This window comes from Lissotriton helveticus, chromosome 6 (genome assembly GCF_964261635.1).
Source record: "Lissotriton helveticus chromosome 6, aLisHel1.1, whole genome shotgun sequence".
In the NCBI taxonomy this organism is placed as follows: Eukaryota; Metazoa; Chordata; class Amphibia; order Caudata; family Salamandridae; genus Lissotriton; species Lissotriton helveticus.
The window spans coordinates 27520203-27533189 of NC_136067.1; positions in this window are offsets into that span (position 1 = coordinate 27520203).

Genomic DNA, 12987 nt, shown 5'->3' on the forward strand with positions numbered 1-12987 from the left:
CTCTAGCTGTCATTCATTACAAACGATAGGCAGACGAGGACTTCTCCAGCTGAAACTGACAAGTAAGCATTTCTGGTGTCCCCTTTCCCCCCGGACAGAAAATATTTCACTTCCATCATATATATTTCCCACTTGAGTACACTGGATGCACTCCGGGCATGTTTTTTAATCAATCACCGTAACCAACAGCGGTCCGTTATTATTTTGCACAAAGACCCGCAGTTACGTGGATCGTCAATTTTTAAATCATGCACCCATAATGGAATGCCACGTATATGCCCTATAATACTTCACTACCAGCATAGATGTTTCCTCACTTGTGTACTTGAGAGGCACCCCAGGCTTTTTAATTGATCTCCGCGACTGAGTGCAGTCCGTAATTATTATTCATGAAGAGCCACCTTTACTTTTCTCAGCTGAATACTTATCGCATACTTACGAATGAATGGCTTGTATATACACATGATTTAGCATACTGGCTAAATACCGGCTGTACTTACAAGGGTAGCGATACACTGTCTATCAGCTGTGATGCGCGGGCACCCTCTAGTGATGTTAAATACCTCTAACACGTGCGCCAACCATTACTTAGTAGTAATTTCACCACGACTCATGGGGTCGCCACACACCCGAAGTCACATATAATTATCATGACAGAACACACCTCCAGGCACGTATGCATGCATGGCTCCATTAGTAACTAAAAATCACACCACATTTGTGGTCCGTTGCATGGCCTGATTTCGCGTCTCTTGAAGGAATTGTATTGGTCCATGGGCACATTGGCTAGTGGCTATTAGGGGCTAAATTCTATGCCCTCCTTGTCTCCACAGTCCCAGGCGATTGCTACGACGGCGTCCAACCCAGTCATTCCACCGGCTTGTGATGAAAATAGTTGTATTAGGTATGTATTTATCAATACTTACCTCTCCTTCAATTCTGCAGTCCCTAGTAAACAGAGACTTGACCCACACAATGGTCTTCTTACATCTTTTTCAGAACAGACTATCCCTGAACTGAATGGATGGTGTCGGCTGACAACTCCACAAGTAGAAAACAAGGGAGCAAATCACTCCACTTCTTTGTTACTAGGTAAGCAGCTTTCCACCATTTGTTTCCTTCCCTGTTTAGTTATAAACCCACACACCATTCTGGTAACATTCTTTAAATTACAGGCTGTATGATCCCCTCCTGTCCTGATGAAGCCCCGCTATAGATGCTTATGTATCGTCATTACATCTTAGGGTCAAAACGTCGAAGTTGTTAGTCCAACTTGTCCACACAATTCCTCAACTAGAATAAGGAAATATTATATCATACTCTGGTTTATATATCTAATGTGGGACATCTGTGTAAAATTCTGTCCTTTTCTGTAAATGTGTGTTATATATGTTATTTTTGTACAGCACCGTATCACTTAACACGATATGTCACCTTTTGTTTCACAGTCCACGTGCTATATTGTTTTTTGGACAGCCGTATACATTTTTGATTTATTAATCTAAAGAGTAAAAAGGAATTCATCCCCTGAACCTCTGCTCTCCCATTTTGTGTGATTGTGTGTTCCCTGCATTCAATGGTTAATGTAATATCCATGAAATGTTTTAAGCACAGCGGAAGCTAAGTTGACATGATTCCCGACAGAACCATTGTTTTTTTATTATAAAGAAACATAGTGCACGCCAGAACAGCTGCATGCAAACCCAAAGGCTAATGGTCTTTTAGAGATGCTAAACAGAATAATTAAGAAATGCATTTCGATGAATGTGGCAAGGCTTTTGTGGACCATGTGAAGCAATGGTGCGATTACCTATAGCCAGTACAGATCGTGCAACTAGTCAAAAATCATTTGAATTGTTAAGAAAGGAGATCATTCAAGTTGAATAGTGCAAAATGAAATATAAATACACTGGTTATGATGAATGAATAATGAAGAGAGAGTCAAGCCTTTCAAAGATATGGTAGGAAATAAACCTGTGAGTTATAAAATTACAATGGACTGCAGGGTGTCTAGGTTGCCGACTAGACAAAAGGACTGTTTGTGGCTAATTTAAGACTACTTGCTTCACTACGCCTATTTTTTTTTTACATTGTCAATTCTGCTATAATAATTACTTTTTGTTACACTTGCTTATACACATGCATTTTTCAATGATGTGTTTTGTTTCTAAGTCTTCATTTGTATTTGTGATTATTGGTATGCAATATATATATATATATATAACCTCTTAAATTATTGTTATATTAGAAAGGGAGACAGGTGGTGTTCTTACATCAACCCAGAATACAGTGTATGTACCTCATTGTTAGAACTATTGTTAGAAGCATTGTTAGAACTATTGTTAGAATCATTGTTAGAACTATTGTTAGAATCATTGTTAGAACTATTGTTAGAATCATTGTTAGAACTATTGTTAGAATCATTGTTAGAACTATTGTTAGAATCATTGTTAGAGGGTTGTTATGTTTGGAATGTAGGGGTAGTTACTGGCTGGCACGTCCATGGAGAACTTCTCTGAGGAGGTCATGGAATAGACTTTGTGTATCTTCTACAGTGTTGTTCTTGCCTCCCTCCTACTATTTTGAGAAAGGAATACAACACTTCTAATCTTCCTTTGGTGTGTATAATCTTTAGAGTTCTGGAAAGAGATGATGCTTCATGAAGACAGGTTAATGTGATTACTATACTTATACAGCCACTCCTTTTATCTCATGGTTTTTAGTGCCCACGCAGTGTAGAGAAAAGCAACTTTTCATGAAACATTCCTGCATCTCTCATCAACAGTAAGCATTGTAGAACTTTGATTTATTTGATAATGTCAGCTGGGCTTTTGAGATGTATTGCAACATTTAGTGGACTGCTTCTTTGGAACATCCAGAACTTTGGTAAGTAAACCTCAGCTTACCTCAAATGTAATTTCCCAATTTTAAAATTCTTCTCCAGATTTGACACACAATAAGCACAAGTCTGCACCGGTTGTACTGTATCGTACTTGACACTTCTATGACCACTCAGTTTTTTTTTTGCATAACCTTTTTATTGATTTTCATTCAAGCATGTGATAAGATGGCCATCCGCCCTTGAATAGTAATAGGCATACCGGTCATGGTGCATTAGCCATGCTAGCATAACCACCGTCCTGAGTCGAATTCTGTGTACCCATTCAGAACCTGAGGTCACACCTCTATGCACTGGCGATAAACAAACCTATCAGGAGGTCCAGCATGGGGTGTTGTATCTTCTCTCATCTCCTACTTGAACTTCGGCTCATCAAGAACCACTTGGAATTTAGAAAGAAATCTAAAATGCATCTGTTCCCTAGGGCTTGACCTGTTACCTAGGAACCTCCCCCTCTGAACTCCTCACCAGAATGTGCTTTCCTTAGCACCGTAATTTCCTTTGTGGATGAGTGTTGTGTTCTATAATATAATGCAAGCAGAACCACCGTCCTGCCCCCAATGGGCTAAAGAATGTAACCCTCATACATATGGAGACACATAATAGCATCACCACAGTCAGCTATAAAGCCCCCATTACAATCCCCCTTCTGAAACCCCCTCTTGTGCCTCCCTCTAGGGCTACTTTCTTCGACCCACCAATGGGCAAGATTTTCTCAAAGCTGCTAGGACAACCCATCGCCTGATACACACGTTTTTTTACCATCATGCTCCTGTTCAAGTTACACTTCCAGGGTCGGGGTCGGGGTCGGGGTCTTCTTTTGCCCCCACTGTCTTATCACATCTTGTTCTACTACCATCGGGGCAGCATTTCAAAAGAGGAGGGTACAGCGGCCCAGGGTTTGTTTTCACCAGATGCCCAGGGTTATACGCTGCAGTGTGAGCTCCAATGTAACTTCCAGGGCTGCTGACAACCTTCGGCCTATTTGTTTTACCCAGTATTCCTAGATCCTTGGGTTTCCCCCCCCAGATGGTATGTACCAGGGTGGCTTTCTGTCTGCAAACCATCAAGCAGAGACTGGTTGATCCATCCCCATCCTGAACAATCCTTTTCCCATTTTTTTTTTTAAACCGTTTTTATTGCAGATCCAATTACACAGCATTTCAATCAGGAAAAATGACATTAATGCGGAGACCTCTCTCGCTTAAGCATGTATCCACATAATGTACACAGCCTTTCAGCCCACATCCCGGAGGCCGGGCGGCAATAATCACAAGTTAGACAATTCCGTACATTCGTTAGTCGCTGCATAGGTCATGGTGAGGTCCACCGTCTCTGAACAATCCTTTTCTCATGAAGGAGGATGTGGGAGGTAGTTTCAATGGGACCAACGGGAACTCAGCCCTTATGAGTACCTGATGGGGACACCGACAGGTTTCCTGCACCCAATCGCCGCCATCTAGTTTGCCTAGGTCTCTCTCCCATTTTCCCTAAAGCTGTCAAGAGAGGAGGCTATCATGTAGGAGCATGGCATACATTTGGGATACTGCATGACTGGTAAGTGAAAGTCCCAGAAACCTACCCTCTCCGGGCGACTCATCTGGTGCGTCTTGTAAGGCCATTCCATAGGACTGCAAGAATTGCCTTCGTTGTCGGTATGCAGGTAGCGACCGCAGGACAGCTCAAATTGTTTCTGCAGTTCAGAAAATGGTATCTCATTCTCTTTCCAGATGTTGCCCAGCATGGAGATTCCTAGCGGGTCCCATTTGCCATGGCCCTCAATTATCTGCAGATCTTTCAGTAGATCAGAGTCCCATAGTGGGGTTTCTAACATTAGTTTGCCCTTCCACCTCAGTGCCTTAATTCCTATCTGTCAGATCTTGACCACCAGGTTGTTGGGGAGCGGTATCAGTGTGATCCCTCTTTCACCATATAACCAACAGACGTGCCTCTCTGGGTCTGTTTACCGTCTGGCAGCCTTCACTGAGGGTTCTCGCTGGGCGGAGAACGTGCAGTCATTGATCACTTGCAGTTTTGTCACCCAATAATATATGCATAGGTCTGGGAGGGAGATTCTTTCTTCATGGCGTTTCCTGGTGAGATGCCCATGCCATTCTCAGTGATTCACCCTCCCACAGTAGGCCTCCCTTTAACTCTGTGACTGCTTGGATGAACTAATAGGGCATCTCGAATGGGGTGTTCTTCAGAAAATAGAGACATTTTTTCAAGGAGGAAGAGTGATAGTCTCTTCCAGTGATTTCCAGCACCCTGTTGACCAAGTGTTTTGGATCCGCTAGATACAACAGTACCCCATCTGCATACAAGGAGACATCTTCCTAGTCTTGATACCAACTTACACCCCATATCGATGGGTCTTTTTGCAGCTTGCAGCCAGCAGGTGAGGAGTTCAGTTGCCACCAATACGACTAAGGAGGACAGTGGGGATCCCTGTCAAGTGCCACTGTCTTGGCTGAACTCTATAGAAAAGGCCCCGTTTATCCAGACACTGACTACTGGGTTTTGATATAACAACTTCACCCAAGCTATAAACTCTGTGCCCATCCTCATTTTACCCAATATCACCATTAGTTATGGCCATTACACTGAATCAAACGCCTTTTTTGTAATTCAGAGAAAGAGAGAAAGTAGGATGTGTGGCTCTGCAATCCGGTCACATTACACGAGGCATCCAGCCAATCTATGAAGGATATGTCTGCTGGCCCTGTAGAGCATGAAGCGTTATTGATCCACGCGATACAAAAGGGGATGATGGACGGACACTCACCCCCAGTCAACTGATCTGGGTTTAATCCATCATCATTCTTTAGCCCACTCAGCCACCCCATTTCAGACATGGCCATATGCAAATCAGTCTGACCCTGTGCCTAATGGGAACAGTCCAGCCCGAACTGCCAAGGCATGTCTTCCATGGACCGGAAACAAGCATCCTGGGACCGCTTTCAGATTCATAATCCTCATCAGCCAGGCTATCTTGAATCCAGTGGCCAAGTGAGCAAGGGACTCACGTCTGAGCATACCCTGCCACACTTAGGGCGAACAAAGCGAAACAAAAGGGGATGATGGACGGAGCGTTTGAGCAAATCAAACACTCACCCCCAGTCAACTGATCTGGGTTTAATCCATCACCATTCTTTAGCCCACTCAGCCACCCCATTTCAGACATGGCCATATGCAAATCAGTCTGACCCTGTGCCTCATGGGAACAGTCCAGCCCGAACTGCCAAGGCATGTCTTCCATGGACCGGAAACAAGCATCCTGGGACCGCTTTCAGATTCATAATCCTCATCAGCCAGGCTATCTTGAATCCAGTGGCCAAGTGAGCAAGGGACTCACGTCTGAGCATACCCTGCCACACTTAGGGCGAACAAAGCGAAACAAAAGGGGATGATGGACGGAGCGTTTGAGCAAATCAAACACTCACCCCCAGTCAACTGATCTGGGTTTAATCCATCACCATTCCTTAGCCCACTCAGCCACCCCATTTCAGACATGGCCATATGCAAATCAGTCTGACCCTGTGCCTCATGGGAACAGTCCAGCCCGAACTGCCAAGCCATGTCTTCCCTGGACCGGAAACAAGCATCCTGGGACCGGTTTCGGATTCATAATCCTCATCAGCCAGGCTATCTTGGATCCAGTGGCCAAGTGAGCAAGGGACTCACGTCTGAGCATACCCTGCCACACTTAGGGTGAACAAAGCGATACAAAAGGGGATGATGGACGGAGCGTTTGAGCAAATCAAACACTCACCCCCATTCAACTGATCTGGGTTTAATCCATCACCATTCTTTAGCCCACTCAGCCACCCCATTTCAGACATGGCCATATGCAAATCAGTCTGACCCTGTGCCTAATGGGAACAGTCCAGCCCGAACTGCCAAGGCATGTCTTCCATGGACCGCAAACAAGCATCCTGGGACCGCTTTCAGATTCATAATCCTCATCAGCCAGGCTATCTTGAATCCAGTGGCCAAGTGAGCAAGGGACTCACGTCTGAGCATACCCTGCCACACTTAGGGCGAACAAAGCGAAACAAAAGGGGATGATGGACGGAGCGTTTGAGTAAATCAAACACTCACCCCCAGTCAACTGATCTGGGTTTAATCCATAACCATTCTTTAGCCCACTCAGCCACCCCATTTCAGACATGGCCATATGCAAATCAGTCTGACCCTGTGCCTCATGGGAACAGTCCAGCCCAAACTGCCAAGCCATGTCTTCCATGGACCGGAAACAAGCATCCTGGGACCGGTTTCGGATTCATAATCCTCATCAGCCAGGCTATCTTGAATCGAGTGGCCAAGTGAGCAAGGGACTCACGTCTGAGCATACCCTGCCACACTTAGGGCGAACAAAGCGATACAAAAGGGGATGATGGACGGAGCGTTTGAGCAAATCAAACACTCACCCCCAGTCAACTGATCTGGGTTTAATCCATCAACATTCTTTAGCCCACTCAGCCACTCCATTTGAGACATGGCCATATGCAAATCAGTCTGACCCTGTGCCTCATGGGAACTGTCCAGCCCGAACTGCCAAGCCATGTCTTCCATGGACCGGAAACAAGCATCCTGGGACCGGTTTCGGATTCATAATCCTCATCAGCCAGGCTATCTTGAATCCAGTTGCCAAGTGAGCAAGGGACTCATGTCTGAGCATCCCCTGCCACACTTAGGGCGAACAAAGCGATACAAAAGGGGATGATGGACGGATCGTTTGAGCAAATCAAACACTCACCCCAGTCAACTGATCTGGGTTTAATCCATCACCATTCTTTAGCCCACTCAGCCACCCCATTTCAGACATGGCCAAATGCAAATCAGTCTGACCCTGTGCCTCATGGGAACAGTCCAGCCCGAACTGCCAAGCCATGTCTTCCATGGACCAGAAACAAGCATCCTCGGAACGGTTTCGGATTCATAATCCTCATAAGCCAGGCTATCTTGAATCCAGTGGCCAAGTGAGCAAGGGACTCACGTCTGAGCATCCCCTGCCACACTTAGGGCGAACAAAGCGATACAAAAGGGGATGATGGACGGAGCGTTTGAGCAAATCAAACACTCACCGTCCAGATCTTTTGACTGGGTGTGAGTGTTTGATTGGTTCAAATGCTCCGTCCATTACCACCCCCTTTTGTACCGCTTTTGGCCGCCATAAGTGTGGCAGGGTATGCTCAGACGTGAGTCCCTTGCTCACTTTGCCACTGGATTCAAGCAAGCCGGGTTGAAGACGGCTGTAATGCCATAAACCGGTCCTCGGAAGTTTGTTTCCGGTCCAGGGAAGGCATGGCTTGGCAGTTCGGGCTGGACTGTTCCCATGAGGCAGAGGTTCAGACTGATTTGCATATAGCCATGTCTGAACTGGGTTGGCAGAGTCGGCTAAAGAATGGTGATGGATTAAACCCAGATCTTTTGACTGGGTGTGAGTGTTTGATTAGTTCAAATGCTCTGTCCATTACCACCCCCTTTTGTACCGCTTTTGGCCGCCATAAGTGTGGCATGGTATGCTCAGACGTGAGTCCCTTGCTCACTTTGCCACTGGATTCAAGCAAGCCGGGCTGAAGACGGCTGTAATGCCAGAAACCGGTCCTCGGAAGCTTGTTTCCGGTCCCGGGAAGGCATGGCTTGGCAGTTCGGGCTGGACTGTTCCAATGAGGCACAGGGTCAGACTGATTTGCATATAGCCATGTCTGAACTGGGGTGGCAGAGTGGGCTAAAGAACGGTGATGGATTAAAACCAGATCTTTTATCTGGGTGTGAGTGTTTGATTGGTTCAAATGCTCCGTCCATTACCACCCCCTTTTGTACCGCTTTTGGCCGCCATAAGTGTGGCAGGGTATGCTCAGACGTGAGTCCCTTGCTCACTTTGCCACTGGATTCAAGCAAGCCGGGCTGAAGACGGCTGTAATGCCAGAAACCGGTCCTCGGAAGCTTGTTTCCGGTCCAGGGAAGGCATGGCTTGGCAGTTCGGGCTGGACTGTGCCCATGAGGCACAGGGTCAGACTGATTTGCATATAGCCATGTCTGAACTGGGGTGGCAGAGTGGGCTAAAGAACGGTGATGGATTAAACCCAGATCTTTTGACTGGGTGTGAGTGTTTGATTGGTTCAAATGCTCCGTCCATTACCACCCCCTTTTGTACCGCGTTATTGACCCAGCCAGAAGTTTCCATTTTGAGGAGTGATATTGGTTGATAGGAAGGCATACTCCTTCCTCTCTTGCGCATCATCACTACTGTTGTCTGCAAGAGGTCATGGGTCAGGACACCCTCCTTCCTCACCCTAACAATCATTGCTCTCAGCAGGCCCACTTTTTGGGATTTTGCACATTTAAAGAATTCAGGGGGGAATTCATTGGGATCTGGGTATTTCCCATTTTTCATCTGGGGATCCTGAGCACCCACAAGTCTGTCTAAGGATCAGCTTATCTTCTCTTGTTTCCAAGTGCTGGTAGATCATTAATAAAGTCCCTTATGCTATGTATGTGCATCTCCCCTCTGGGTTATTAAAGGTCAGCCAAGTGCACCGCAAGAGCTTGCGCTATGGCCTCTGGGGTTTCAGTCATCTTGCTATATCCCATTTTAATTACTGAAGCCATATTTGGCCTTCTTATTTCTTGGCTAACCATGCTAATGTTGCCAACCTCAGAGGTTGCCCTGTTCCACTCTATGCAGTGCCCTAACCTCCTAGTGATCTAGGGTATGCAAGTCATCTCTCACCCCTTCTTTAATGGTGGCTAAACTATGGTCGAAATTGGTCACATATTCTCCCTCCCAGAGTGCTAGTTTTATGTCATGGTCCCTAGCCTCTTTGTCTTGTTCCTTCTTTTTGCCCGTGACATGTGCATGGGTTGTCCCAGCAGCAGTCTTGTATGCTTCCAAGAGGTAGGTCTCAGAGTCAACGGTGCCCAAGTTTTCTTAAAAGTATAGTTCTGGAGACTCGGTGACCTGTTCCCTGGTGTTCAGTCAGTTAAGTACCAAGGGTACAATTTTCATTTCCCCCTCGTCCCTGTGATGTCTGTTAGTAGATGTGATATTGTGGGGAATGGTCAGATTCCTAGTGGAAAGATAGTTGTATCTCTAAACCTGCCCAGTTGATTTTTTGGCATAAAAAAATATTGAACACAAAGAGTGCATTTTGTTACAGTTCCAAATGTACTGTCTGGTCCTGGGGTGTTCTTCTACAACAGGTCTGCCAACCCCATTAGTCAAAGATATAGCTAAGAAGTTCTAGGTCTATCCCTAGACATGGTTACCCTATCAAAGTTGAAGTCCCCTCCAATAAAGAGTGGGTCCTCCGATGCCTATGCTATTCACGTTCCTATTTTGTCTAATCTCTCTGTTGCTCAGGGTGAGGGGGGCATGGGCAGAGTATCAGACTCTCCCACATCCACCACCCATACACTTCTGCCTGGTAGCCCAGTTTGTCCACCCATGTTTGCAATACCTATATCCACTAATTTCTTATGATCAGTCTGCAAGTCCTATATCCATTGCTACTGCATTGATTTTTTGTTCCTGGGCTTTTCCAGACGCTATTGTGGTGCTATGGGGCCCTTGCCATCAACTTGTCACTGAAGTGGTCTGCGGTGGGTCCCATCTTCTGCATCTGAGGTTGCACCATCCCTCTGTAGGTTTGACAGTTCATTGCCCAGTCCCCCTCTTTGTGCCAAACTCTGCTTTCATGTATCCCGCGTCCACAGTGGCAGGGCTGCTATGCACAGGTGTAGGAGGGTGGATGCCTGACTATGGTTACCCCAGCTTTTTTGCCTAGTGTTTAGCTGGTTTTTGACTTAGTTGGCCTGGGATCCTGTTAATCAGGGCCCCAGGCTATCTGCTCTCTCTTTAAAATGGACTCCATGTACCATAGGTACATAACTAATTGGATTGGATCACCTTATGAGCCCCTGTACAGTCTACTATAGGTACCCAGGGCATACGTGCATCCAAGGCCTACCAGGGGCTGCAGCATATCTTTTGCCACCCCTGGCCGGCCATCCAAACAGACACAACTGGCTGATCACTCAGCTGGGGCAAGGTCGTGTAATCACCCCTTGCTTAGATATAGTATACCTATGTCTAAACCTATATCTGGACACATATATACCTAAAAGTCACTCCTATGGCAGGCCTTAACAATCCTGGAGGCTGAGTGCTTGGTTTTATGTGAGATGGTGCTCTAGCATGAGCTGAGCCTGTCTGCAGCTTTCGGAACCATTTCCTTATAGCTGTTCCAGGGTATTGCCATGCCATATACTCTTAAGTGCATTATAATCCTCGCGGGTATTGCTAACTTTGATTTGGCTTTACCAAATCATGTTGTGTAAGCTGTCATACACTTTGGAATACTACCCCCTCGCCAGTTCTGGCGATGGGTGTAGCATTCCACCCTTCCTACCCCTCGCCAGTTCTGGCGACGGGGGTAGCATTCCACCCTTCTAGAGGGAGAAGACATGTTACTTTACTTAAATGCGGTTAATTCTAACCAGAGCCTCAGCATCACAAAATGGATGCTGCTGCCACAGACACGGGTCTGGCCTCCTGCTGCTGACCGAAACTCCGGCAGCGAAGGCCTGGACAAAAGGTTTCCTGTCACAGGGAGGTGTTACACCACCCCAGACAGGAGATAGTGGATTGAGGCAGGCAGGGCGAGTGAAACTAGACACTGCCTGGGGCGCACAAGGCTCCCCATGCATAGCCCAGTTCAAACCGATGCTGGGGTACTCCAGCCCCAGCTCTGGCGTCAAACTGGACAAAGGGAAAGGGGTGTAACCACCCCCTTCCTGGGTCCCACCCATAGGAGGGACCTAGCAGGATATACAGCCCCTTGATTCGGAATAAAGGTGGGAGCTGCGCTCATAGACTTTAGATAATCCTGACTGAAACTTTGAAATGAAACTCTTGACCCTTTGACATCCCACTCGACGTGGAAGACTGAAGAATCTCCCTTGTGGTCAAGGAGTGACCACCCTGTGCAAACAGGCACCATCCAGCACCCAATGGTTTGCTTTGTTGCAGCTCCAGACATAGATCGCTTGATAGAGATCAACAAGAACCAGCTTACCTGACTTCCAACAGCCCGATTCACAGTCCCAGCAAATCTGAGACCCGTGGAGGCGACGTGAAACGTGGGGCCGGCCATCTTGAAAAGCCGGCAAAGTGCTAACCGTGCAGCTCCCGAGGCACTCTTGAAGTTGTGCATTGGGGTCTGAGAAGCCCCAGCCCCGAGCAGCTTGTGCACCGAAGTTCACCCCTCCACACTCATCGAGTGCTGCGTGGGGCCCTTTTGCATTTTCCTGCTTGATGCGTCTGTCCAGTCATTTGCCCATTGGCTAGTGGCCTCTACGACGACGAAACTACAAAACTACTCTGCGAGTCTAGTTGCTCCAGACTGACCCTCACTCCCCTAAAAAGGAGCAACCTCTTTGATCTTGCTGGTCCGAGTAAGAAGCGATCTTCAAATCCTGCGTGGGTTGCATTTGCCAAGGCCTGTTAACTCTGATCCAGAAGCCGACACCGCCGACAGCGAGAAACTTTGTGGGACAGCTCGTGATCCACTCCTGGACATCCTTGATGCCCCAGAGTCCACGTGGCAGCGGAGACAAGCTTCTCAACAACCACCTGCTTGCGCCCAACATTGCCTGGTTCCTTCCTGGTTCCTTCCTGGTCACTTCCTAGTGACCCAGACTCTGTCCCCTCTGCTTTCAGGTACTCTACATCTTCGATCCACCCTTGGATCCAACCGGACTCTTCTCTCCTGGCTGCCTGCAGCATATTCATCTCCAGGCTCCATAGATCACCACAACGAAACCCGACACACTTTGGCACCTATGCACCCGCTTCCTGTGGGTGAGGTAACGATCAAACACCAGTGCTCCTGTAGTGGTTTACACCTCTAGTGTCCTAGTTTAAATTGGCTTAATTGTATTCCAGTCGGAAGACTTCCAAAACAGTAACTTTGCAACTTTTACGGACCATTGACTTTGCATAGGTGCATGCGTGTGCTTTTAGCGCTGCACCCGAGTCCCGCGGGCTACTCCCGACCTAACTACTGTTAGCCCAGTGTAGT